Here is a 26,061-nt window from a genome sequence, read left to right on the forward strand (position 1 = left end):
AGACTGGATCTGTTCTATGCCACACAGGCGCCAGGGAACACTGGCAGGGTGTGACTGTCTCTACCCTCTGCCCAGGCCCTTTACTAAGCCCTTTCTAACTCACCACCTGGGTGCCACCATGTTGGATGCAGCAATTCTCTGGGACTTGAATTGCCCCAGTCCGTACCTGGAGCAAAGCCACTGCTAGGGGGTCCCTCAAACTACCCAGAACATGGCCCTCTTTTCGGGGAAGAAGCCTAGACACAGATGTCTGATTATTTTACCTTTATCTCTCCTGTCCGGCCAGCACTTCCCTTATGAAATAACCTAAGTTCTCTCGGCCTATGGCTTATATGTCTAAATGCCAGACCACACAAGTGCCCATATATAAAGGCAGCTTTTAAAATTCGGAAAATAAACATTTTCTCTCTGTGTAAAGCCTGGCTTTCGAAACTATTACTCCCATATAGAATCAACAACATCAGCTTTTGAAAATCAAAGCCTGTCAATGGCCTCCTTATTCCAGGCACTGCCCACTCTCCCCTCCCCTGCAGTTCATGGGTTAGCATTCATGGTGGAAGGCTGTGGGGTACGTGATTGACTGGGGTATGAAAAACATGTCAGTTTAATATTTCAAAATAGTATTCCTGTTACCCTTACTAAGTAAAAGTCTTTTGTAATCATTTTCATTCTTTTATTTATTTTACTTTATTGTTGATAGTATTACAGATGTCTCCCATTTTCTCTCTTTTTGTCCCCCTCTCCCCCCGCCCCACCAACCCTAACCCCACCCCAGGCCTTACCCAGGCTATTGTCTGTATCCATGGGTTATGCATACATGCATATATGTTCTTTGGCTAATTTCTTCCTGTCTCCTTCCGCCCCTCTTCCACACTGAGATCTATTATTCTGTCCCATGCTTCCATACCTCTGGACCTATTTTGTTCATCAGTTTATATTGTTCATTAGATTCCACATATACTAGTAAGTGAGATCATCTGATATTTATATTTCTCTAACTGGCTTATTTCACTTGGCATAATCATCTCCAGGTCCCTCCATGCTGTCTCAAAGAGTAAGAAATCCTCCTTTTTTACAGCTGCATAGTATTCCATTGTGTAAATGTGCCACAGGTTTTTTTTGTTGTGTGTTTTTTTTAATCCACTCATCTACTGATGGGGATTTGGGCTGTTTCCAGATCTTAGCTATTGTAAATAATGCTGCTATGAACATAGGAGTGCATATATTCTTTGATTGGTATTTCAGGATTCTTAAGATGTATTCTCAGAAGTGGGATCACTGGGTCAAACAGCAGGTCCATTTTTTTTTTTTTTTTTTTTGAGGAAACTCCATACTATTCTCCACAGTGGCTGCACCAGTCTGCATTCCCACCAGCAATGTACTAGGGTTCCCTTTTCTCCACATCCTCGCCATCACTTGTTTGTTGAATTATTGATGATAGCCATTCTGACAGATATGAGGTGACACCTCATTTTAGTTTTAATTTGCATTTCCATGATGATTAGTGACTTTGAGCATTTTTTCATATGTCTATTGGCCATTTGGATAAGTGTCTATTCAGGTCCTTTGTCCATTTTTTAATATGGTTGTTTGTCTTCCTGGTGTTGAGTTATGTAACTTCTAATATATTTTGGAAATTAACCCCTTACCAGATGTATCATTGGTGAATATTTTTTTCCATACAGTAGGCTCCTTTTTTATTTTGTTGGTGGTTTCCTTTGCTGTGCAGAAGCTTTTTAGTTTAATAGAGTTCCATTTGTTAATTTTTCCCATTTCCCTTGCCCTAGGCAACATATCAGTGAAAATACTGCTATGTGAGATGTCTGAGATCTTATTGCCTGTGTCTTCTTCTGGAATTTTTGTGGTTTCATGACTTACATTTAAGTCTTTTGTCCACTTTGAGTTTATTCTTCAGTATGGTGGAAGTTGGTGGTCTAGTTTCATTCCCAACACCATTTATTGAAGAGACTATCTTTACTCAATTGTAGGTTCTTACCTCTTTTGTCAAATATTAATTGAGCATATTGGTGTGGATCAATTTCTGAAGTCTCTCTTCTGTTCCATTGGTTTATATGTGCTGATGCCAATACCATGCTGTTTTGATTCCAATAGCTTTGTAGTATACTTACTATATTTGGTATTGTGATCCCTCCAACTTTGTTCTTCTTCCTCAAGATTGCTGTGGCTATTTGGGGTCTTTTTTGGTTCCATATAAGTTTTTTGAATATATGTTCTAGATATGTGAAATATGCCACTGGTATTTTAATAGGGATTGCGTTGAATCTGCAGATTGCCCTGGTTAGTATGGACATTTTAATTATGTGCATTCTTCCAATCCATGACCATGGTATATGCTTCCACTTATTTGTATTTTCCTCTATTTTAATGTCCTATAGTTGTCCTGTCCGAGTACAGATCTTTTATCTCCTTGGTTACGTTTATTCCCAGATAACTTATTTTTGTTGTTGTTGTTGTTGCAATGGTAAATGGGATGGATTTTTTAGTTTCTCTTTTTGAGGGTTCATTATTGGTGTGTAAGAATGCCATCATTTTTGGGAGGTTAATTTTGTATCCTGCTATGTTGCCAAATTTATTAAATCTTACTGTTTTTTGGTTTTTAGGGTCTTCTATGCACAATATCATGTCATCCACAAATGACAGTTTTACTTCCTCTTTTCCAATTTGGATGCCTTTCATTTATTCTTCTTGTCTGATCACTGTGGCTAGAACTTCCAGTACTGTGTTGAATAAGAGATTGAAAGCAGACATTCCTGATAAAAGCATTTTATCATAGAGGCCCAGTGCATGAAATTCATGCATGGGGGTTGGGGGGTGTCCCTCAACCCAGCCTGCATCCTCTCCTATCTGGGATAACCCTCTCACAATCCAGGACTGCTGGCTCCTAACTGCTCACCCACCTGCCTGCCTGATCATCCCTAACTGCTCCCCTGACAGCCTGATCACCCCCAACTGCCCTCCCCTGCCTACCTGATCTCACCCCTAACTGCTTGCTCCCCTGCCAGCCTGATCACCCCTAACCGCCTCTACCTCGGCCCCCGCCACTGTGGCTTTGTCCAGAAGGAAGTTGGATGTCTGGAAGATGTCTGGTTGACCTGGTCTAATTAGCATATTACTCTTTTATTAGTATAGATGAGTGCTGGATTTTGTCGAATGCTTTTTTTGTGTCTATCATATGATTTTTATCCTTCACTTTGTTTATATGGTATATCACATTTATTGATTTGCAAATATTGAACCATCCTTGCATCCCCAGAATGAATCCCACTAGGTCATGGTGTATGATCTATTTAATGTATGACTGGATCCTATTTGCTAATTTTTTTTTTGAGGATTTTAGCATCAGTGTTCATCAGAAATATTGGTGTGTATTTTTATTTCTTTGTAATATCTTTATCTGGTTTTGGAATTAAGATAATGCCGGCCTCATAAAAAGAGCTTGAAAGTCTCCCCTTCCCTTGTATTTTTTGTAATAGTTTGAGGAGGATTGGTGTTAATTCTTCTTTGTATGTTTGGTAAAACTCACCTGTGAAGCTATCCGGTCAAGGGCTTTTGTTTGCTGGGAGTTTTTCTTATTACTTCTTCAATTTCATTAGTTGTTATCAGCCTATTCAGGTTTTCTGATTCGTCCTGATTGAGTTTTAGAAGATTGTATGTTTCTAGGAATTTGTCCATTTTTGTCCAGGTTGTCCAGTTTGTTGGCATATAGATATTTAAAGTATTTTCTTACAATACTTTGTATTTCTGTGATGTCAGTTGTTCCTTCCCCTCTTTCATTTCTGATTTTATTTATTTGGTCCTCTTTCTTTGTTTATTGATGAGTCTGGCTAAAGGTTCATTATTCTTATCTTTTCAAAGAACCAGCTCTTGGTTCGGGCGGGTCTCTGAGGCCCCAGGCCCCAAGGCGAGAGACGGCACGGCCTTCCAGCAGTCAGAAAGCGAGGGAGGCTCTGGCGCTCGGCTGCTCGCCGGCACTGGGGGACGCAAAGTCCTGGTGTCCTGGATAGGCAAGGGGCCGCTGAGTCTCCGCCCCAGGGACTCCCTGTGACCCCGCCCTACGCAATTTACATTCCCACCTGGGCTGTGCCAGACTCACAAGTAGAAACGCCTTTGCTTCTGCAAACTTTCAAATCCACTGAGCTGGTTCAGGCGGGATCATGAGGCACCAGACCCTACGGGGAGAGGCAGCACGGCCTTGCAGCTATCAGAAAGCGAGGGAGACTCTGTTGCACAGCTGCTCGCCGGCACTGGGGGACACAAAGCCCTGGCAGAGATTCAAGGGGCCGCGGAGACTCAGCCAGTGCTATTTGCTCCGCCATGGCGACTCCCTGAGACTCAGCCCTAATCAATGTACATCCCCATCCAAGCTGTGCCAGGTGCACAAAAAGACCCACCTGCGCTTTTGCAGCCTATCCCAACAAATTGCAGACTTCAACTGCTCGCAGCCATGGGAGACACTCAAGAAGCAGACCCAGGAGAACCAGGATGGCGGCATAAGGAAGAGACCTGTGCGTGCTACCTCACACAACAACATCGAAACTACCAAATATCAGACAAACACCTATCATACAGAACCATGGGAAAGTTGGCCCAGTGGAAGCTCTACAACTGGAAGGAGAGAAAGAACATTGAGACTGAGTAGGATGTGACACCAAGTACAGAGCCCAACCCAACAAACTGCAGATTTCAACTCCTCTCATAGAAAGAAGCGCACTGAGACTGAGTAGGATGTGCAGAGGCACCAAGTACAGAGCCCATCCCAGCAGGCTGCAGATTACAGCTCCTTGCATCTGGGAGGGACACAATCGGGGGGCAGAGTCGGGTCCGGGGCCGGCCAGGGCTGGGCCTGACTGGGCCGGCACTGTGGAACCGCTGTACCAGCAAGCGCACAAACATGCCCACTGGTCCCAGTCTCTTGTGGGGCGCTGGGGGACAGCAGACAGGCAGTCTGTGCACTTGGTGGAGGGCAGGAGTGCTGGATGTTCAACCACCAGGAACGCCTGGAGATTTTGTCTGGTGGGGAGCCGCCGGCAGGGGACAGAGGGCCAAACTTCCTGTTTCCCCGGTAAGGCTGGGATGGCCCCGATGAGGTCGGGATGGCCCCGGTGAGGTTGAAACGGCCCCGGTGTGGTAGGGACGACCCCGGTCAGGTCGAAACGGCCCCGGTGTGGTAGGGACAACCCCGGTCAGGTTGAAACGGCCCCCGTGAGGTAGGGACAGCCCCGGTCAGGTTGAAACGGCCCCCCTGAGGTAGGGACGACCCCAGTCAGGTCGAAACAGCCCCGGTGTGGTAGGGACAACCCCGGTCAGGTTGAAACGGCCCCGGTGTGGTAGGGACAACCCTGGTCAGGTTGTAATGGCCCCGGTGTGGTAGGGACGACCCCGGTGAGGTTGAAACGGCCCCCGTGAGGTAGGGACGACCCCAGTCAGGTCGAAACGGCCCCGGTGTGGTAGGGACAACCCAGGTCAGGTTGAATCAGCCCCGGTGTGGTAGGGACAACCCCGGTGAGGTTGAAACGGCCCCCGTGAGGTAGGGACGACCCCGGTCAGGTCGAAACGGCCCCCGTGAGGTAGGGATGACCCCGGTCAGGTCGAAACGGCCCCGGTGTGGTAGGGACGACCTCGGTGAGGTTGAAACAGCCCCCGTGAGGTAGGGACGACCCCAGTCAGGTCGAAACGGCCCCGGTGTGGTAGGGACGACCCCGGTGAGGTTGAAATGGCCCCCGTGAGGTAGGGACGACCCCGGTGAGGTTGAAACGGCCCCCGTGTGGTAGGGACGACCCCGGTCAGGTTGAAATGGCCCCAGTGTGGTAGGGACGACCCCGGTGAGGTTGAAACGGCCCCCGTGAGGTAGGGACGGCCCCGGTCAGGTCGAAACGGCCCCGGTGTGGTAGGGACAACCCCGGTGAGGTTGAAACGGCCCCCGTGAGGTAGGGACGACCCCGGTGAGGTTGAAACGGCCCCCGTGAGGTAGGGACGACCCCGGTGAGGTTGAAACGGTCCCCGTGAGGTAGGGACGACCTCGGTGAGGTTGAAACGGCCCTGGTGAGGCTCAGACGGCCCTGGTGAGGTTGAGACTACTCCAGTGAGGTTGGGACAAATAAAGGGGACCAGTATGGACTGATGAACAGGGGTAGATACAGAAGCAGAGCAACATTGAACAGAATGTTAAACTACAGTGGGAAGCCTGGGGAGGGTTGGGGGGGGGGGATTAAGAGACCAACTGAAGGACTTATATGCATGCATATAAGATTAACCAATGGTGCAGCCACTATGGAAGGCAGTATGGAGGTTCCTCAAAAAATTGGAAATGGAACTCCCATTTGACCCTGTGATCCCACTTCTAGGAATATATCCCAAGAAACCAGAAACACCAATCAGAAAGGATATATGCACCCAGATGTTCATAGCAGCACAATTCACCATAGCTAAGATCTGGAAACAGCCTAAGTGCCCATCAGTAGATGAATGGATTAGAAAACTGTGGTACATCTACACGATGGAATACTATGCTGCTGTTAAAAAGAAGGAACTCTTACCATTTGCAACATCATGGATGGAACTGGAGAGCATTATGCTAAGTGAAACAAGCCAGTTAATGAAGGAAAAATACCACATGATCTCATTCTTTCATAGATAATTAAGACCATTACAAACTTTTGAACAATAATAAATACAGTGGCAGAGCTGCCTCAAACCGATTGTCGGACTTCAGTGGTAAGGCCAGGGAGGGTTGGGGGACAGGAGGGAGGGGAGTAAGAGATCAACCGAAGGACTTGTATGCATCCATATAACCATAACTAATGGACATAAGACACTGGGGGGTAAGGGAGGGCAGGGGCTTGTCAAGGGTCAGGGGGAAAAAAGGACACATATGTAATACCCTTTGTAATGCTTTAAGCAATAAAAATAAAAAATAAAAAATTAAAAAAAAAAACACAAAAAAACAAAGAACCAGCTCTTGGTTTCATAGATCTTTTGCATTGTGATTTTTAGTCTCTGTCATTTATTTCTGCTCTGATCTTAATTATTTCCTTCCTTGTACTTTCTCTGGGCTTTTCTTGCTCCCTTTCTAATTATTTTAGTTGTAGGGTTAGCTTGTTTATTTGAGCTTTTTCTTGTTTCTTGAGTTAGGCCTGTTATGGTATGAAGTTCCCTCTCAGAATTGCTTGTACTGTGTGCCATAGATATTGGGTTGTCTGTTCATTTTCATTTGGTCCAGGAAGTTTTTTATTTCTGCTGTGATCTCATTGGTAATCCATTCATTGTTTAATAAGTTATTTGGTCTCCATGTGTTTGAAAGTTTTGGAATTTTTTATAGTCAATTTCTAGTTAAATGCCATTGTTATCTGAGAAGATGCTTGATATGATTTCAATCTTCTTGAATTTGTTAAGACTTATTTTGCGTCCTAACATGTGGTCTATCTTTGAGAATGTTCCATGTGTACTTGAGAAGATTATATATCCTGTAGCTTTGGGATAAGATGTTCTGTAAATATCAATTAAATCCATCTGATCTAGTGTGTCATTTAAGGCCATTATTTCCTTTTTGATTTTTTTGTCTGGTAGATCTATTCAGTGATGTTAGTGGGGTGTTAAAGTTCCCTACCATGACTATATTGCTATTGATCTCTTCCTTAAAGTCTTTCAAGAGGTTTGTTTTTGTTTGTTTCTTGTATATTTAGGTGCTCGTATATTGTGTGCATATATGTTTACCAGGATTATATCCACTTGTTGGACCAATCCCTGTAGTATAATGTAGTGTCCTTCCTTGGCTCTTGTTATGGCCTTTATTTTGAAGTCTATTTTGTCAGATATGAGTATTGCTACCAGCTCTTTTTTGTTTCCATTTGCATGGAATTTTTTTTCCATTCCTTCAATTTCAGTCTTGTGAATCTTTTGTTCTGAGGTGGCTCTTTTGTGGATAGCATATATATGGGTCATGTTTTCTTAGCCATTCAGCTACCCTATGTCTTTTGATTGGAGCATTTAGTGCATTTCCATTGAAGGTGATTATTGATAGGTAGTTATTTATTGCCTTATTTTTCTTTATAACTATGGGTATCTTTGGGGTCATCTTGATTGCTTCCTGAACTTGTGTGACTTTCCCTCACCAGGGAAGGGAAGTTTTCTGTCATTATTCCTTTAAATTGGTTCTCTATTCCTTGCTCTGTTTCTTCTTCTCCTTCTGGCATCCCTATGATGCAGATATTGTTATGTTTCATGTTGTCCCAAAGGTCCCTTAAACTACCCTCCTGCTTTTTAATTCTTTTTTCTTTTTGCTGCTCTAATTGGGCGTTTGTTTGTTTTTTACTTTGTCTTCCAAATCACTGATTTGATATTTTGCCTCATTCGATCTACTTTTTAATCATTCTAGTGTATGCTTGATTTCAGATATGTTATTCTTCATTTCTAAATGATTCTTATTTATGGTTTCTATTTCTTGTTTCATGCTGTTATAGTTCCCACTAAGTTCCTTGTAATTGTCTCTAATTTCTTTGAGCATTCTTATAGTCATTACTTTGAACTCTATATCTGATAAATTGCTTGTCTCCATTTCATTCCTTTCCTTATATTTTTATTGATTTTGAGAGAGAGGGAGACACCAATGTGAGAGAAACATCAATCAGGTACCTCCTGCATGCCCCCTACCGGGGATCGAGCCCGCATCCCAGGCATGTGCCCTGACCAGGAATTGAATCAGCAACCTTTTCAGTCACAGGACAATACCCAACAAACTGAATCACACTGGCCAGGGCACATTTTCATTCTCTTTTTTAAAAAATCACATTGTACTTCAGTGTGATTAGTATGCACTCCCACCAGCAATGTACTAGGGTGGGAGTCCAGCAGAGTGCTTTGGACTTAGCTATTGTATTAGTTTTCTCAGCCTGATATGACAAAATACCACACACTGGGTGGCTTAAACAACAGATATTTTATTTGGAAACTGAAAGTCTAAGACATCAGTAGGATTGATTTCTCCTGAGGCCTCTCTCCTTTTCTTGCAGGTGGCCACGTTTTCTCTGTGTCCCTGTATGGTCTTTCTTCTGTATATATGTCTGTGTCCTTATCTTCTCTTCTTATGAGGACACCAGTCATACTAGATTAGAGCCCACTCATATAGATTCGTTCTAACGTAATCATCTCTTTAAGGCCCCATCCCTACACACTGTCACATCGGGGGTCCAGGGCTTCAACACACAAATTTAGAGGGAATACAGTTCTGTCCATAACAGTTGTCAATGACAGTTCAAATGAAGATTTTTCTTGTTGTTGTTGCTGCTGGTGGTGGTACATTTTCTACAAAAGGATTCAGGAATACAAACATCATTACAAATGTGGGTTGGTCACATGAATTTTGGTTTGAATGACAGGTCCTTGTTATTGTGTAGGCACAGGGTTCTTCCAGGTGAGCATCAGTGACACAAATCATTTTAGATTCAGTTTGTTGGTTCTCAAGCCTGTATGCACATCAGAATAATCTCAAGAGCTTTAAAAACAATTATGTGTAGCAGATAAAAAAAAGCCATTGTCTTGATAACTGCCACTAGAGTTCCTCTTAGGGAAGGGACCTCCTGTTTAGAAAAACATCTTGAGATATACAGGGTGAGAGGGGACTGCATCTGAGAGTTGAGGTTAGAAGACCAGGAGCAAAGAAATGGCTAACTGTTGTGCATAAGAAATAAGCTGAAATAGGAGTGGGACCGGGGAGGGAACAAAAGAGAAGGGAGGGAGGAGGAAGGAAAAGGGAAAAACCAGATGACAGGAGAGGAGGGTAGGGCCTAAGGAAAATTCCAGGGGTAAGTGGATGTACAGTTAACCCTTGAACAACACGGGTTTGAACTGCATGGGTCCACTATACGTGCGTGTGGTTTTTCAATTAATACTGTAAATGTATTTTCTCTTCTTTATGATTTTCTTAATATTTTCTTTTCTCTAGCTTACTTTATTGTAAGAATATAGTATGTAATACATAGAACATACAAAAATAAGAGTTAATGGGCTGTTTATATTATCAGTAAGGTTTCCGTGGTCAACAGTAGGCTATTAGTGTTAAGTTTTGGGGGAGTCCTAAGTTCTATGTAGATTTTTGATTATGTGGGGTATTAGTGCCCCTAAACCCCATGTTGTTCAAAGGTCAACTGTATTCATTTGCTGGACCTGCCACAACAAAGTGGCACTGACTGGGCAGCTTAAACAAAAGAAATGTATTGTCTCCCAGCTCTGGAGGCTAGAAGTCCAATATCCATGTGTCAGCAGGGTTGGCTTCTTCTGAGGAGAATCTGTTCCAGGTCTTTCTCCTGGTTTTATAGGTGGCCATCATGTTCACATGGCATTCTCCCTGTATGTGTACCTGTGCCCAAGCTTTCTTACAAGGACACTAGTTGTATTAGATTAGGGCTCACACTAATGAACTTTTTTTTAACTGACTACCTTTATAAAGACCCTATCAGGTCACATGGGGGGTGGGGTGTCACAATTCAACCTATAACAATGGACCAAAGAGTATGCAGTGATGTATCAGATTCAAGGCTGAGTTGCTTGTGTTCTGGGAGTAAGCCTCTTACTTCCTCAGAGTAAAAACACTGGGGATTTAGAGTCTGGCAGCCAAGAGCGTCCTGCCCACGTCCACCTTCGCTACCAGCCAGAAGGAGCAGGATTGTGATCAGAAACAAAGTGGGGCTTCCCACAGTTTAGCTGAGAGCTGCCAGGAAGCAGCCCAAAACTTTTCTCCCACCAGATAATTTCAGAACGAAGGGAGATTGCTATCAGACCTACATGTAGGCTTACAGGCCCCACCAAACCTGCAGAATCAGAAATGGAGGAATCCAAGAGTTTCTAAACTCCTGGCGCCACGTTTTAGAACCACTGCAGTCACCTAGAGCAGAAAAGGGCCGAGGTGACGTCTGTTCCCCTGGAGTTGCTTAGCTCTAATCTTAGTTAAATTCTTTGCCGTTGTTACCTCCCAAGAGAGTGACTAATAATAGAGTTTATCCCATTTTCAAAATGGTAGCTCTCTGTCTCTCCAAAATTATAGCTGAATTACTTTGAAATCCACATCAGCTTTTTTTCTGTTTGAATAGTTTCTCATAAAGTCTTGACAGAGGATTTAAATAGGTTTGAGATACAACTCTTCCACTGCTGGTCATTTTTGCAGTGCTTCATATGACTGAGAGATGAGCAAGATCTGCCTGACATTTTGTGCTGCATTCACTGATTTTTTTAAAAAACAAGGTGATGCTTTATAAGAAATGGGCCAGACAATAATCTTTCCATAGTGTCAAGATAAACAAAGGCAGACTAAAGTGGTAAGAACAGATTTTCATCGGTAATACACTATTGCAGAAGGGAAAAGTGCAATGTGAACTGAACTGAAGTGAACTTGGTTAGGATGCCTAAGTCCATCATTAAAGTTAAAAATAATAGTAATTGCAATGGTCAACGTTGAGGACAGGGGCAAAAGTCCCTCCCTCACTGCATTGGCCAGGCCATAATAGTCAGATAGTGGTGACCAAAGAGATAATCAGTTCAACGGTTTGAGGATTTCCTGTTTGGGAGGTGGAGCTGGCTATGTAAGGTTGAAGCACAGACAGTATTCAAAGTTGGTCAACAGCACCTCACTCCCAGAGACATGATTCCTCATGCTGGTCATTTGTCAGTGACTGCAGGAGAGAAATTATTGATTTTCAGCCCCACGGGGCCCAATGCCACTTTTTTTTATATTTTTTTAAATTAAATCTTTATTGTTCAGATTATTACAGTTGTTCCTCTTTTTTCCCCCCATAACTCCCCTCCACCCAGTTCCCACCCGACCCTCTGCCCTTACCCCCCCACACACTGTCCTCATCCATAGGTGTACGATTTTTTTCCAGTCTCTTCCCGCACCCCCCACACCCATTTCACCCCGAGAATTGTCAGTCCACTCCTTTTCTATGCCCCTGATTCTATTATATTCACCAGTTTATTCTGTTCATCAGATTATTTATTCACTTGATTTTTAGATTCACTTGTTGATAGATATTATTTGTTGTTCATAATTATTACCTTTACCTTTTTCTTCTTCTTCCACTTCTTAAAGGATACCTTTCAGCATTTCATATAATGCTGGTTTGGTGGTGATGAATTCCTTTAGCTTTTTCTTATCTGTGAAGCTCTTTATCTGACCTTCAACTCTGAATGATAGCTTTGCTGGATAAAGTAATCTTGGTTGTAGGTTCTTGCTATTCATCACTTTGAATATTTCTTGCTACTCCCTTCTGGCCTGCATAGTTTCTATTGAGAAATCAGCTGACAATATTATGGGTACTCCCTTGTAGGTAACTGTTTTTCTCTTGCTGCTTTTAATATTGTCTCTTTGTCTTTTGCCCTTGGCATTTTAATTATGATGTGTCTCGGTGTGGTCCTCTTTGAATTCCTTTTGTTTGGGGTTCTCTGCGCTTCCTGGACTTGTAAGTCCATTTCTTTCACCAGGTGGGGGAAGTTTTCTGTCATTATTTCTTCATAGGTTTTCAATATCTTGCTCTCTCTCTCTCTTCTTCTGGCACCCCCATAATTCGGATATTGGTACGCTTGAAGTTGTCCCAGAGGCTCCTTACACTATCTTCATATTTTTGGATTCTTTTTTCTTTTTGTTTTTCTGGTTGGGTGTTTTTTGCTTCTTCATATTCAAATCTTTGACTTGATTCTTATGATCCTCTAGTCTGCTGCTGGATTTCTGTATAATATTCTTTATTTCAGTCAGTGTATGCTTAATTTCTAGTTGGTCCTTTATCACAACGTCGAGGGTCTCACTAGATTTCTTGAGGGTCTCACTAAATTTATTGGCGATTTCTAGAAAATTCTTGAAAAACCTCATAACCGTGGTTTTAAACTCTATATCCAGTAGTTTTCTTTCCTCCATTTCTGTAATTTGTGACCTGTTTCTTTGTCTCCACATTTTGGTTGCTTCCCTGTGTTGATAGAGTGACTTTCTGTGTTAGTTGTCCTATAGGGCCCAGTGGCTCAGCCTCCCCAATTACCTGAGGTGGACACTCTTGGTGCACCCCTTTGTGGGCTTTGTGCACATTCTTGTTGTAGTTAAGCCTTGATTGTTGTAGGTATCACTAGGAGGAATTGACCTCCAGGCCAATTGGCTATGAGAATCAGCTGTGTCTACAGTGGGAGAACTTCTGTGCTGGAGACACCCTTCTGGGGCAAGACTTGCTTCAGTGGGGCTTTGGTGCTCACTGAGTCTGCCCCCTGAGTGTGTCCCTTATGGATCTGAGGAGTTGTAATCTGGATGGTCCCGCTCTGACCACTGGGTACACTGGCTCTTGGATCTCTAAGGAGGTGCTAATTTAGCCTCTGCCTGAGGCTACCCAGCAGGAGCTACGGAGAGATTTGCAGATTCCTCTTCTTTGTTTGGGGTTTGGAGGTGCCCATATGAGGCCCAGCTGTGAAGCAGTGCAAGCTGCTGTGGGGCCTTGGGTCTTCTTTTGGATGTTCTGGGTCTCTCTGACCCAGCTGCAGTTTGTTAGGTAATTTTAAATTGCAAAGGGCCAGGCCATTCATATGCAAAAGCCTCTGCGTACAGCTTGGGTGGGGTGGGGTCTCAGGGAATCAACAGGGCGGAGCAAACAGCTATGGCTGATCCTCAGCCCTGCCCTAAGAGGCCCCGGGTCTCTGTGTCCCATGGTAATCGCTGCAAGCACCTCTGAGAGAAAGCAGCCCTCGAGTTCCACCCGAAGCCAGACAGTCCAGTTTCTCCACATATGAGTCCGGGTCCCCAGAGACTCGCCCGGAACTGGAGTTCAGTTCAGTCGGGAGCTTGTGACTCCCTCCTGATTGAAAAAGACAACCGCGTCCTCAGTTGCCAGCCCTTTCCACATGCGCCTCCGTACCTCTGCACTTTACTTCTGCACCTCCTCAGAGTCTCAGTGAGCTTTTCTCTTTCCTTCTACTTGTAGAATTTCCACTCAGCCAGCCTTCCTGTGGTTCTGGATGATGTCCATTTTGTCTTTTAGTTGTATTTTTGAAGTGGTTGTGCAAGGCAGCAATTTCAGGTGTTTACCTATGCTGCCATCTTGGTTTCTCCCAATGCCACTTTTTATAATAAACATTTTACAATGCCCCTTTACTGACCTAAAATGAAATGAATAGTTTATTTGAGCTACCTATACATAATTTTTTAGAAAGATAACACCTTAACCTAGGAGTAAAAAGAAATATCAAATATAATAAAATACTATGTATTTCACAATGCAAATGTTCAGACATGATTGCATTAGAACATGTATTGAAGTGTCGAACGCTTGCAGCCATGTTGGATGTAGCAGTGACAGAATGATGCACATAACTTCTACTGATGATTCAAATACCACATGTGGTCTTGTCACTGGTGATGGTGATTTTCCTGTATGATGAAAACTCTTAGTAAAGTTTTTAATAAAACAAAAGACAGATATCATATGAGGTACAGGCAAACTCACAGAGACAAGAAAGTAGATTCGAGGTTTTAAAGGGCTGGGGGCAGGGGGAATGCAGAGCTATTACTTAATGGGCACAGGGTTTCTGTTTGGGGTCATGAAAAAGCTTTGGAAATAGATAACAGTGATGATTGCACAACAGTGTGAATGTATTTATATGCCACTGAATCATGCACATTAAAATGGTAAATTTTATGTCATATATTTTTACCACCATAATAAATACCAAAAAAAAGTATTGGAAACAGGGGGATGAGGTGTGTTTATACATAAAATGGAGTCAGATCTTAGCTAATAACTAATAAATAATAAATGGGCTTTCATTTATATGGATGCCCCACAGAGCATTTGAAAGTTGAGTGAGGAAATGCTGTTGTGCAGGACTACCCCACACCCTCAGGGCGTCTAAAATTGCTGGCCAATGCCAGGAGGGCTCCCCTTTGTTGTGATAAAAATGCCCCCACCAAGTCCCAGTTGCCCCCAGGAGGATAGTCTGTGCCTCTTGAGAGCCATTGAGATGAAGGAAGGGAGAGCCAGGTAGGTTGCCCGGGTTGGGGCCCAGCCAGGGCCTGCAGTCCTGTGCTGACAGGAGTGCTGAGCAAGGAAACAGCAGAGATTCAGTTCTTCGGTGGGTCAGCATGGAGCCGGGTGCGCGGGGAAGGAGGAGGCAGGAACTGAGACGCGACGGCTGCCCCCAGTTCTGATCCCAGCACACAGGCTCCGGTTTCTCAGGCAGCGAGACTTGTTGCCGTCCCCGCCCAGGCGGTGGAGCTAAAGAGCCTCGGACTGGGCCGCGTCCAGGTCCTGCCGTTGGTGCTGGATTAGGCAGCGCTGACAGCCGCGTGCACACAGCCGGCTGCTGACTGGCGGTGGCAACAACAGCTACTCTTTATTGAATAATTAGCAAGTTCTTTACTATATTTTTCATGTCATTTTAACAAGCTATTTATTACAGGTGAGAAAACAAGCTCAGGCAGTTGCAAGGAGCTCGGGAAATCAAACGTCACTGAAGCAAGGCAGGAGCACTGCCAGCGAGATTCCTCCCCGCAAAGATGGCAAAGAAGAATCTGCTCATCCTGAAGGCCCTGAGCAGACCTGTGGCCGCGCCCCACCCCCTCCCCTCCCTGCGGTTTGCTGGGACTTCAGCCCGAGAGCTCAGGGCCACCCCCGCGGGGGGGGGAGGGGGGGGACAGGGGGGGGCGGGCCAGCACTCCTCCCCCGGTTTTCTCCCACCACACCGGTCTGACTGATGAAGGGGCATGTAGCCCACCCCTGTGATGAGGTCTCGAGGGTGAAAGACTTTGGGAAACATGACTTCTCCCAGGGGCTTGGTGACAGCTGGTGCCAGAGCTGGCTTCTTTCTCTGATCCAGCTGGGATCGCAGGCACAGAAGCAGGACTGAAGGTCTCTATTGTTCCTCCTTCCACCCCTCTGCAGGGGCTGGGGAAGCCCACCTGATGTCAGTTCCTTCCCGGTGAGGACCTAATTTAACCCTTTCCCTGCCGCCTCCCCACTCCCAGCAGTTCCGGGACTTGCTGCCATGAGCACTGACTCTGCCACAGTCATTACCTTTCTGTGCTGTCTGATAGGATCTTGATGTCCTTTTAACCCTAGCCCATGCTCCACTGTACTTCCTACAATAATTACCTAGCAACCGCCTGCTTTTTTACACTCTCGTGGCACCTCACAACACCCTTGGCAGGCAGGGTGTTATCCCCATTCTAGAGGTGAGGACATGTGAGGCCCAGTCACACACCTGGAATGTGGCAGACCCGGTCTTGGACCCAGGTCCTCTCGTGTCAGAGGGCTTCACGGCCTGCTGGTGAGTCCTCAGACTGAGCCTCCTGGAAAAATCACAGTACATGAGAGCGTAGTGTCCAAGGTGTTGAGCAGTTCCTTTAAAAAGTAGTAAGATTTTGTACTTTCTCCCGAAGTATTTAAATAACTTCACACCCATGAACAGTTTAGGCCATAGGACTTCAGTAAGCCTCAGAGAGCAGGTATTGCGGTCCCTGTCTCGCCAAAGGAGCACAGAGAGAATCATTACGTATGGGTCCATTTGGGTTCCTGAACCAGGAGAGATGGAGAGTCCAGCTAGGGCGGCCAGACCCTTTCTGCCCCTCATGGAGTATTTGGAGCCAAGAGTTACAGAATTCTGAGACAGGCTTATAGATCCAACAGGCAGGGCAAAATGGGTAAGCCAAATTGCCAAGTCAAGCATATTGGAAATCATGGGAATCAAAGTAAAGCTACATATATGTGTGTGTATATATATATATATATATATATATATATATATTCTATATAACTGTAGATAAAACTTTATATTGATACTAGTGGCCCGGTGCACGTAATTCGTGCACATTGAAAGGGAATTAATTAGAGTATGTGAATGTGAGGCAGTTCGAGTTTCTGAAATTCAATTACATGAATTTTAGCTATTACTTTGCCAAATAAATGGAATTTACAGATATCATTTAAAAGAGCATTCAGCTTAATATTAAAAACTCTGGCTACCAAGTCAGGTCTGTTTTCAGCTTTTGCCAGCATTGTAAATTATTTGCAATATCTGCCCATTTGGGGTTGTATGTCATGGTTATGAATAAATCGGGCTTGTCATACTTTGTTACAATTGCCATAGCATCCTGATATCACTGCTGCATATTTCTCAAACTACTCTCAAAAGATGATGGAAGTATTATCATTTTACCAATCGGCACATTGTCATTTTCAGATCTAGATTTGAGATAATCCATCAAACCACTATATTTTTCAACTCTCAACTTAGATTGGTTTGCTTTGATGAAATTTATCCGATTGGCCTCCATTTTTGAATACGAATCCACGATAAACTGTTGAGTTAATTTTCCTGCATTTAAAATAGGATTGAACATGTCTTGCACAGAGAGATAAAATCCATAATACTGCATTTGTGTGACTCGTGTCCTTACATTTTGTCTAGTATTATTGTTGATTACACTGTTGTCTCTGAGTCTTAATGCAATATCTGTTCCCCAGCCTTTTTCACCATGTGGAAAAAGAATAGGATATGTCATTACATCTAATGTAGGACACAGGATATTGATTTGTTTCATTTTAGTGGCATTTGGATTATTGGGAACTGGTTTACAATGAATGAGCAAGTCCCTTTCAAAAGGAGGTTCTCCATCTTTGTTTCTGAATATTACAGCAACTTCGGTTACACGAGGAGAATAATATCTACCTGGGTCACTGTTGTGATCATATTTAATTGCCATTGTTACTTCTGTGAGAGCAATGCCTTTTGCTGCTGCTTCAGTGGACTTCCTTTTCTATCTCATGTAGCATCTTTTACGATGTTGTTAATTCATTTATTTCATGCATGAGGTTGTTGATGTTGATCATGAGTCTTTCTGAGCAGCTCTGGTTTCTGGCATTGCTAATCTTTTACTCATAGCCTCGGCTGTATCCAAAATATAGAGTTGAGCAAACTTCCAAGAAACACCATCCAAATGATGTAAAGTTCCAGTATGGTGATAAACTTGTTCATGTATTCTAAAATAGTATGGCCCACATCCTGATGGCAATGCAATATTTGCACCCACGGAAGCAAAAGCAAAAGAACTATTTATGGAATGAATATTTTCCATGAAATTTTTACTGTCAAGATCTTCGTTTGTCATTAATCTTTTTAAATATGCCGGGTATTCTGGAAAATGTATATCATTTGGACAGACTTTCCTTTTGCTACAACATTGAGTAAATTTCCCATCGGATGGTTTTTCATCAGAGAAATTTGGTGAGAGGCAAAATTCACACCGAACTATGTTAGAGAATTGCATCCTCATGTACTCCATTTTCTCTGAGAAGGCAGTTCCTACCAGAATTGGTAGTACTTGTTGATGACTGTTCTCTAGACATATTCTGTCATCACCACCGCCTTCTTTCAACTTCAAAGGCACGTTGGTCTTTAGACATTTTCTGTTAATGACGCTGGTGTTTTTCGGCATCAGAGTGACATTTTTCCAATAGCTGGTCTTCAGATACATTCTGTCATAGGTGCCACCTTCTTTCAAGATCAGACACATGTTGCTCTTCAGACATTTTCTGTCGATAACGCCAGCATCTTTCAGCTGCAGAGCTACGTTGTATCAACAGTTGTTCTTTAGACATAGTCCCACCTCTCTACTGTCACGGTCTGAGATGCAGGTGAATGAGAGTCCTGGCTGTCAGGCTGCTGAGAGCTGTCTGACCAACGGCTGATTCTGGCTGATTCTGTGGGGGTGGGACTTCCTCCTCCCTGCTGTCAGTTCCCACAGCTATGATGAGGAAGCTGGGGTGACAGAGGGAGCCACATCCTCCAAGCCGCCCTCTCTCTCTCTCTGCTCTATGTCCAGTGGCCTCCTGCTCTGCCAAGTGTTCCAAACCTCCCACCCTCTGCCCACTCTCCCGCTCTGCTGTCTGCCGGCTAAGGTCCTGGGAGCCTGCGGGCATGGCTAGGCGTGGCCAGCCTCATCTCCCAGGGCCAGCAGTGGTCCCAGGAGCCCGTGGCCGCTGTTGCCTCCCAGGGCGCTTGACACCTGCATATGCAAATTAACCCACCATCTCTGTCAGGTTAATTTGCATACTCACTCCTGATTGGCTGGTGGGCATGGCTTGTGGGTGTCGTGGAGGGACGATCAATTTGCATCTTTCTCTTTTATTAGTATAGATTTATCTAAAGGAATTCCTGCAGTCAGTGGCCACAAATTCCAAAGTTAAGCTCCAGGTGGATGAGATTTGGAGTTCTCAAGGTCCAGCCCAGGGTGGGACCCTGCACTGCTCCCAAGGTCTTGGGTGTGTCAAAACAGAGGGCAGCACCCCCATCTCCATCATAGCAAGCAATGCACAGAGCTAGAGAGAGACATTAGAGAGAGCCATAACTCCAAAAGGTCAGGACAACAGAAAAACCTGATGTGAGGCAAAGCAACAAGAAGGAGCAGCTCCATTTCTTCATGGGCGAGGCTGTGACAGCCAGCACAGTAGGTCAGGGGCTGACATGAGGAACACTAGGCTCACACAACAAATAGGCGCTAGCACTAGCCAAAGAGCTCCAGCCTCTTTACAATCAATCAGGTTGCTTTCTTTCCTAGACACTCAAGTTGTGGGAGTCGGATGATTTTGAAGATGGCAATTGTCAGCATGTTTGTGTTCAACACTCCATATTGAGATGTCATTATTCTTCCCTCATGAAGCCTCAGATGACATGTTGCTGCTGTAGATGAGCAGGGCCTTTGCACAGCTTGTAGAATTTCAAGTTGGAAATACTCTCAGGAGAAGATGTGATCAACCTCTTATCTCTAGTAAGGCTGAGCCACCACCTGGAGCTCAGATGCAACCTGAGGGATGTCTGAAGAAGATCTCAAGGCAGGATCAAGCATTTTATTACTTTTATCTAATAACTGTTATTCTTTATTAAATAAATTGAATTATAGATAAATGAATAGAACACCAAGTAAAAGAAAAAGTTTACCCAAACTACCAACATTCCAAGTTGAACTGGTTTTCATTTTTCAAATTCCTCTTCTATTCATTTCATTGGCATATGTCATTGTTATGTAGCTGAATCATATTCTTTTTATCATTTATAATTAAATCATAAGCTCTTTTTTATGTTGTTATGGAGTCATCACAATTGTCGTTGGCTCAGTAGATCTCATGAGAGGTTATACCACACACCTCACTCACCCAATCATTTTTCTACTCATGTTCTGTTAGATTGCTTTCAGCATTTCACTAGTGCTCCTAATATTATGATGAACATATTAGTGCATTACTCAGAGTCCAGAAGAGTAAGGGAAAGTTGAGGGCGAGGTGCTGGCAATTTTTCCAGAAACTCGTATGAGACGCTATGCAATGGGGAGCAGGCCCATTCTTGCCTAGAGGGGAGAGTAATGGGGACTCAAGAGAAATGAAAGACACAGTGTTTTCTCTATAGCTGGCCAGATGCACTGGTTCTGGTCTTTTGTAAAGAAGAGGTGAATAGGCAGAAGCAGAAGGTGCAGGTGGGAAAATGCAGTGGCCATAGGTGGGGGAGAAGGGGACATTGGCAGCACTTGCCATGCCCAAGAAAATGACCCAGATGGAGCCTTTCCATGTGAGTGGAGCAGAGGGGGCAGAAGCAAAGTGCCACCCCCCAGTGGCTTACAGCCTGAGGACTCCACCAGCAGGCTGGAGCGGAACAGAAGCAGCATGTGTGCGACACTTGCAGGAGACTCTAAGAACTGATTGGGATCTTAAGGCAGGGGGTTGAGGTCACTGAGTGGTGTATGTAGACTAGGAGTCAAGGACAGTGGATACCAATGCTAATGGACTCTTGTTTGTACCCATAAGCCAGACAGGCTGGGAAGAGTCAGGGTAGATTTTTTCTTTTGGATTATTTCCCTGGGATAGCTTCCTAGAAGCAGGAGAATTGGGTGAAAGGACACCGAGACTTTTCCCTGTGGGATTCTGAGAACCAGTTCTCAGGTCCAGGACTGTGTTCTTTTCTTCACTGGCCAGTCCCAGGGACTCAACTACTTTCATTTTTCTTGGTGCTGCCTCTCCTCTCTACCCCGTGGGGTTGCTCTCCACCCAAAACACCCCCTTACCTCCACCAGCTCCCTCCTTTCTCACTGCCTCAGAAGACAAAAGCATGAGTCCATTTCCTTTCAGCATTGCTCTAAGGATATGATAAGGGAACAACTGAGGCATTTAAAACAAGGAAAGAGGTACAAAAACTTTAGAAGTGTTAATAAGTTTTGATAGCCATAAATGCCCACCTAAATCCCTGATTCTTTCTTGAGATAATTACTAGATATTATTAAGTATCCTATATAATAAAAGCCCAGCGACCGAAATGGTGGAATGACCAAAATGACCAGAGACCAGGGCGATCAGGCAGGCGAGTGGTTAGGGGTGATCAGGCGGGCAGGTGAGAAGTTAGGGGCAATCAGGCAGGCAGGCAAGTGGTTAGGGTCAATCAGGCAGGCAGGCAGAGTGGTTAGGTGTGATTAGGCAGTCAGGCAAGCAGTTAGGAACCAGTGGTCCCAGATTGCAAGTGGGATGTCCGACTGCCAGTTTAGGCCCTATGCGCATTCCCCAAAAGGTCCCAGATTGTGAGAGGGTGCAGGCTGGGCTGAGGAAACCCTTCCCCCAGTGCACGAATTTTGTGCACCTGGCCTCTAGTCTATGTATATAAAATCCTAAGTGACCGTTTGACCAGTCTACTGTTAGACCGTTCGACCAGTAGCTATGATGTGCTCTGACCACCAGGGGGTAGATGCTCTGACTGGTTGATTAGCTTGCTGCTGGGGTCCGCCCCATCGGGACTGGGTGAGACTGGCTGGACACACCCTGGAGCCCTCCCACAGTCCCTCCCCGGCCCCAGTTGTGCACGTGTGAGGACCTTCAGCCTGGCCTGTGCCCTCTCGAAATCCGGATCCCTTGGGGGATGTCAAAGAGTCGCAGGCCAGGCCGAGGGACCCACCAGTGCACAAATTCATCCACCAGGCCTCTAGTTAAGACTTCAGATCCTCTTAACCTGGGGTCTATGTTGATGATTCAGGAATCCAGGCCAGATATGGCCTGGTTAAGAAAATGAAACCACAACAGTTATTTCAACATAGAGAAAGTTACATATGGAATTGATTAATTAGGTCTCAGAGGCCTGAAAGCCAAAAGGAAGACACCTTGTAGCACAGAAACAATAATAGCAGGAAATAGCCCCCAACCTAGGGCTGGGGAACAACAAAATTTAAGCTGAAGGAAACAGAAGCATGGAGGTTTCCACAGAGGTAAGACCCTGAGGAAATGCATTATAGATTCAGTTGTGTCCCCCCAAAAAAGTGTTGAAGTCCTAACCCCTAGGCCCTCTGAATGTTATTTGGAGGGTAATCAAGTTAAAATGAGGTCATTCTGATGGGCCCTCATCCGATCTGATGCTGTCCTTATAGAAAGGGGAGATGAGGGCGCAGAAATGGAGGGAAGACAGTGTGAAGACTCAGGGAGAGGGCAACCACGTGACTGGATTGCCAGCAGCACCGGAACTGGAAGATGCAAGGAGAGAGTCTCCCCCACAGCTCTCAGAGGGAGCACTCCCTGCCAACACCACCCTCTCAGACATCTAGCTCCCGGAACTGCGAGACAACAAATTTCTGTTGTTGTAAGCCATCCAGCTTTTGGTTCTTTGTTTTGGTAGCTGAGAGGAGAGCACCTGCTTGTGGTGTCTCTGAAGGGGATACCATGAGGCTGGTTCTGAGGGTGTGGAAACAACTGGAAGCTGGGACCAACCAAGTACAAGAATCACCTGCCACTACTAGGATGGAAACTATCATTGGCATGATGCTGACAGAGAGTGGGCCAAACAAAAGATGCTTCTCACCCAGCTGGCGTGGCTCAGTGGTTGATCACCAACCTATGTATGAACCAGGAGGTCACAGTTCGATCCCCAGTCAGGGCACATACCCAGGTTGCAGCTTGATCCCCAGATGGGGGTGTGCAGGAGGCAGTCAATCAATGATTCTTTCTCTTCATTGGTGTTTCTATCTCTCTCTCTCCCTCTCTCTTCCTGTCTGAAATCAATTAAAAAATATATATATAGATGCTTCTCTCTCTTCCAGCCTTCCAGTCTCCTTCTTATTTGCTCCTTGGCCATTGTCCTTGTAATAGGGGGTCAGCTGTCAGGCGAGAAGCGTGGTGTGCCAATTCCCAGCATCACAGAGAACGCTGGCAGGTGGATGGGGGCAGGGGAGGCTTGAAGGACAAGAGCTTAATAACCAGTGTTGGGAATGTGAGCTTGGTTGAGGGAAAATATCACATCTTTTTTTATTAACCTCTCTCTGAGATCTACAATTTCCTTCCCTTATGAATATGGGCCAAAAATAAATGGATAAAACCACAGTAAAATTAGCAGTACCTGCAACTCTAATGTTTTCATTGCATATTAGAGTTTCTGTAGATATTTCCAATTATCATTAATGCTCATCACCATTACTTTTAAATTATACTACGTGTTAAACTTGCTGCTAGATCTAGTACTTAATGTGCTAATAAAGAAGCAAAAATAGCCGAGACTGGTTTGGCTCAGTGAATAGAGCGTCGGCCTGCGGACTGAAGGGTCCCGGGTTCGATTCCAGTCAAGGGCATGTACCTGGGTTGCGGGCACATCCCCAGTGGGAGATGTGCAGGAGGCGGCTGGTCGATGTTTCTCTCTCATCGATGTTTCTAACTCTCTATCTCTCTCCCTTCCTCTCTGTAAAAAATCAATAAAATATATTTAAAAGAAAAAAAAAAAAAAAGAAGCAAAAATATTACTAACATTACTTTGTTTTTAAATGTTTTCATAACTATGAATTTCAATTATTTTGTATTTCAATTATTATTGTGTTTTATGCATTAAAAATGTTATCTGGGAGAAGATCTTCAAAGACTTCAGCAGACTGACAGAGGGGTCCATGACACACACAAAAAAGTAGAGAACCATTAGGGAGGAAGCAGGGAGGAAGAGGCAGAGCACAGAAAATTCCTAGGGGTGTGAAACTACTCTGCATGATACCGTCATGGTGGACACATGTCATTACACCTTTGTCCAGACCCATGGAATGCACACCACCGGGAATGACCCTGATGGGCTTTGGATGATAATATGCTTCATCAATTGTAACAAATGTTCCACTCTGGTAGGGGATGTTGACAGTGGGGAAAGCTTTGCCTGTGTTGGGATAAAGGGTTAATGGGGACTCTCTGTATCTTCTCTCTCAATTTTGCTGTGAACCTAAAACTGCCCTAAAAAATAAAGTCTATTTTTTTTAAAGGTGACATACCTCTGAATAGACTGATTTTTCCTCTTCATTCCAGAAAGTGGATCTCATCCAATAGTGACACAAACATTGGTTAATGGGCAGAGGGTCAAATTCTTATTCCAACATTAGCATGTAGGAAGGGTGGTTGGGAGTAGAGGTCTGAGCCCAGCCTCCCCCGGTGGGCCTACGCACATGTGATTGCTTCTTCCTTGGGTGTCCATTGGTAAGTTGGAGGCTTACCTTTCCCATCCTTCCAGGACTCATGTGTGGGCCGCTGCTACCAGGCAGGGCCAGCTCCGGAGACGTCCATCCATACAGGCTCCTGGCTCAGATGGGCCCCGCACACATAAAGCTCTGCTGTTCCCGTCTTTGACATTTGGAAGTTTTGAGCAAGGGGCCCCTCATTTTCATTTTGCCCCACAAATTGTGTAACCGGTCCTGCTCCCAGAAATGTGCAGGTTGCATTCCAACAACCCAAACATTTAGGTCATGACAGATTGTACTTTCATTCCTCACATGAATTAATAATTTACATCTACTATTTAACAAAAGCCAAACCCACCCATTAATTTCTCCCAATAATTCTAATCGTGGATTGTTTTTCTACCCAAATAAAAGAGAAATGGGTGAGAAAAGTGGAGTTTTGTGTTATTCAGATATTCCAGGTCTCTTGACATCTTTTAGAACTCCTAATTAAGAAATGGATAAGGTTTTTTAAATGATATTTGACCTCACTGCCAGATGTATGGCAGATCAGACGGTGGAGACTTCTACACAACCCCCAAGTTGTATGGGGTTTGCTTGGCTTCTATTCTTTTGCTTTTTAACATTTCTGACTGGAGGTGATATCAAAGTCCCAGAAACAAAATGTTCCAGGTATTAATGGGTCAGTCCCCAGAGTGTGCAGTTCCAAGGCCTCAGACCACTGTCCTCAGGAAGACCTGCCCCCAAGCCTGTGGCAACCTGGGGAGTGTGGTCTTTTCTTCCTGCATCTGGATGGGCCAAAAGAACAGCAGTGAGACTTCCAGAGTCCAGATTACAGCAATTAACCTCTCTAATTAGATTTCATTATTGTTGTTGCTAATCTTCACCTGAGGATATTTTTCCCATTGATTGTTAGAGTGGAAGGGAGGGAGGGAGGGAGGGAGGGAGAGAGAGATAAACATCTAGGTGAGAGAGACACATCTATCAGTTGCCTCCTTATGCACCCTGGGGCCCTGACTGGAGCCGGAAATCGAACCTGCAACCCAGGTAATGCCCTTGACCAGGAATCGAACCCTCCACCCTTCAGTGTGCGGGGGCAACTCTCTAACCACTGAACACACCAGCCGGGGCTCTAATTAGATTTTTTAAAGCTTTAAAAACAAATAGCCATTGTACTGTTTCATTGGTTATTTCAACATGCCCTAGGACCTGGGGGTCGAGGAAGGTGAGCAGAATGCACTTGATCTCCTATTCCACTAAGGCAGGAATCTTTCATGTGTACATTAAATTTTCAGATAAGGTTTCACTTGAAGAAAACAGCCCAAGCAAGGCTATGAAGAGTTTGAGAACCACTGCTCTTGGAACCCAGTGTGCAAATGGGGACCCAGTGAAGGCAACCAGGAAACAATAGTCTACATGACTGAACATGATCAGGTTTCGTATTAGGTCATGGAGTGAAACAAGTGGCACAGGATCAAAAGTGACATGAAAAGACTATTGGTGTAGGTAGAGTTGAGGGAAGCCAGAGAGAGATGACAGGCACCTGGAGCCATGATGGCTCATAGACCTGA

The sequence above is a fragment of the Myotis yumanensis genome, unplaced genomic scaffold (assembly GCF_028538775.1).
Source record: "Myotis yumanensis isolate MYYU_CA2020_CCGP unplaced genomic scaffold, mMyoYum1.0.hap1 SCAF_5, whole genome shotgun sequence".
NCBI classification, from domain to species: Eukaryota; Metazoa; Chordata; class Mammalia; order Chiroptera; family Vespertilionidae; genus Myotis; species Myotis yumanensis.